This window comes from Schistocerca serialis, chromosome 2 (assembly GCF_023864345.2).
Source record: "Schistocerca serialis cubense isolate TAMUIC-IGC-003099 chromosome 2, iqSchSeri2.2, whole genome shotgun sequence".
NCBI classification, from domain to species: domain Eukaryota; kingdom Metazoa; phylum Arthropoda; class Insecta; order Orthoptera; family Acrididae; genus Schistocerca; species Schistocerca serialis.
The window spans coordinates 899,477,856-899,481,054 of NC_064639.1; the positions used below are offsets into that span (position 1 = coordinate 899,477,856).

Consider the following 3,199-nt stretch of genomic DNA (forward strand, 5'->3'; position numbering starts at 1 on the left):
TGATAGTGTGCTCACGTTGATGTCTTGGCCATGAAATTCGCTTGATGTGAAACCAATGGAACCCTCTGGTGTACACAAATCAGCGGTCTGCTATTTAAGGAAATTATATGACTTGTTCGTTGGCATCTGGTGCGACATACTTAAACAAACCTACCAACAAACTGATGAATGCATGATACCCAGAATCGATGACGTATTGCGTCCAAAGATGGACCAACAACTTACTAAGCAAGTGGTCGTAATGTTTTGACTCGTCGGTGTATGTTGTAGAAACATGCAGTTTCGCAAAGGCCGACACGTCGCGACGACAGACGTCGGAGATGGTTCTTGAGGTCAACGAAACAGAAGATAGAACAGGACGAATTAAGAAATGAAGAGGTTATAGAGACGGTTGGGATTAAGATAGGACCACCAGAGCAAGTCAGAATAATTAGCCCCATGCGCCGTGTGCCTACGTTAATGATGGAATCGCCGAGGACAGCTTCGAGTAAATCTGAAACACAATTCGAAGGGATCCGGCGGGTACTAACTGTGAGACCAAACACGCAGTGGCTGGACATTACAAAGATGAACATTGCAGCCAGAGGAGCAACACTAGACGATCTACATCTACATACATACTTCGCCAGCCACCATATGTATCAGTTCTAGTGATTTTTCCTCCCACTCGCAGATAGAGCGAGGGGAAAAACGTCTGTCTGTTTGCCTCTGGACGAGCCCTAATTTCTCTTGTCTTGTCTTCGTGGTCGTTACGCGAACTGAATGTTGGCGGCAGTGGAATTATTCTATAGTCAGCTTCAGATGGTGGTTCTCTAAACGATCTCAGTGGTGTTCTGCGGAAGGAACGTCTTCCCTCCAAGAATTCCCATGGGAATTCCGGAACCATCTCTGTAACACTCGTGTGATGTTCGAACCTACCGGTAAGAAGTCTGGCAGCATGCTTCTGAAGTCCATCGATTTCTTCCTTTAGTCCCACCATCGGGGGATCCCAAACACTCGGGCAGTACTCAATAATGGGTCTCACTAGTGTTGTATGTAGGGGTAAGCTATAGGGAGAGACGGGTCATATACAATATGTACAACAGCCAAGAGGGAATAATAAGAGTGGACGATCAAGAACGTAGTGCTCGTATTAAGAAGGGTGTAAGACAAGGCTGCAGCCTTTCGCCCCTACTCTTCAATTTGTACATCGAGGAAGCAATGATGGAGATAAAAGAAAGGTTCAGGAGTGGAATTAAAATACAAAAGGATATCAATGATACGATTCGCTGATGACATTGCTATCCTGAGTGAAAGTGAGGAAGAATTAAATGATCTGCTGAACGGAATGAACAGTCTAATGAGTACACAGTATGGTTTGAGAGTAAATCGGAGAAAGATGAAGGTAATGAGAAGTAGTAGAAATGAGAACAGCGAGAAACTTAACATCAGGATTGATGGTCACGAAGTCAATGAAGTTAAGGAATTCTGCTACCTAGGCAGCAAAATAACCAATGACGGACGGAGCATGGAGGACATCAAAAGCAGACTCGCTATGGCAAAAAAGGCATTTCTGGCCAAAAGAAGTCTACTAATATCAAATACCGGCCTTAATTTGAGGAAGAAATTTTTGAGGATGTACGTCTGGAGTACAGCATTGTATGGTAGTGAAACATGGACTGTGGGAAAACCGGAACAGAAGAGAATCGAAGCATTTGAGATGTGGTGCTATAGACGAATGTTGAAAATTAGGTGGACTGATAAGGTAAGGAATGAGGAGGTTCTACGCAGAATCGGAGAGGAAAGGAATATGTGGAAAACACTGATAAGGAGAAGGGACAGGACGGTAGGACATCTGCTAAGACATGAGGGAATGAGTTCCATGGTACTAGAGGGAGCTGTAGAGGGCAAAAACTGTAGAGGGAGACAGAGATTGGAATATGTCAAGCAAATAATTGAGGACGCAGGTTGCAAGTGCTGCTCTGAGATGAAGAGGTTAGCACAGGAAAGGGATTCGTGGCGGGCCGCATCAAACCAGTCAGTAAGTAGACTGATGACAAAAAAAAAAAAAAAAAATGTGCGGTCTCCTCTACAGATGAACCATACTTTCACCGAGGTCGACGATTCGCCTTCCCTACCAGTGTCCTCATATGCTGGTTCCACACCATATCGCTTTGCAACCTTGCGCCCAGATATTTAAACGACGTAAGTGTGTCAAGTGGCATACTACTAACGCTGAACTCTAACATTAAGGATATGTTTTCGTACTCATCTGCATTAACTTAGATTTTTCTACGTTTAGAGAAAGTTGCCATTCATCACGCCAACAAATTTTGTAAAATCAACAAACGATGAGAGAGAGAGAGAGAGAGAGAGAGAGAGAGAGAGAGAGAGAGAGAGAGAGAGAATAAGAGCCGTCCTATCACACTTCCCTGGGGCACTTCTGGCGATACCATTGTCTTTGATGAAAGCTCGCCGTCGAGAACAACTGGGTTCTATTGCTTAAGAAGTCTTCGAGCTACTCACATACCAGTGAACCTATTCCAGATGTTCGTACCTTCATTCACAGCCTGCAATGGGGCACCTTGTCAAACTAAACTAAAAAAAAAAAACTCCTCCCGCACAGGCCAAGCAGTCCCACAGATACCGACAGGCCGCCGTGTCATCCTCAGCCCACAAGCGTCACTGGATGCGGATATGGAGGGGCATGTGGTCAGCACACCGCTCTCCCGGCCATATATCAGTTTCCGAGACCGGAGCCGCTACTTCTCAATCAAGCAGCTCTTCAGTTTGCCTCACAAGGGCTGAGTGCACCCCGCTTGCCAACAGCGTTCGGCAGACCGGATGGTCACCCATCCAAGTGCTAGCTGAGCCCGACAGCGCTTAACTTCGGTGATCTGACGGAAACCGGTGTTACCACTGCGGCAAGGCCGTTGGCACCTTATCAAACGCTTTCTGGAAATCTAGGAATGTGACATCTGTCTGCTGCCCTTCTTTCGTGGAATCATGTGAGAAAAGGACAAGGTGAGTTTGGCAAGAGAGGTGGTTTCTAAATCCGTGCTTATTTTTCCGCAGAAGGTTTCCCGTCTCAAGGAAATTTATTGTATTCGAACAGAGTATGTTCAAGAATGCTGCTCGAAACCGATGTTAAGGATATTAGTATGTAATATTGCGGGTGCGTTCTTTCGCCCTTCTTACATACAGGAGTCGCGTGAGCTTT

General features: G+C 45.6%; 1 pseudogene; it reads right to left on the bottom strand.

Annotated features, from left to right (window-relative positions):
- Positions 1 to 2,799: 2,799 nt before the first annotated feature.
- LOC126459149 (5S ribosomal RNA) lies at positions 2,800 to 2,917 on the bottom strand (annotated as a pseudogene).
- Between the last annotated feature and the right edge of the window lie 282 nt (positions 2,918 to 3,199).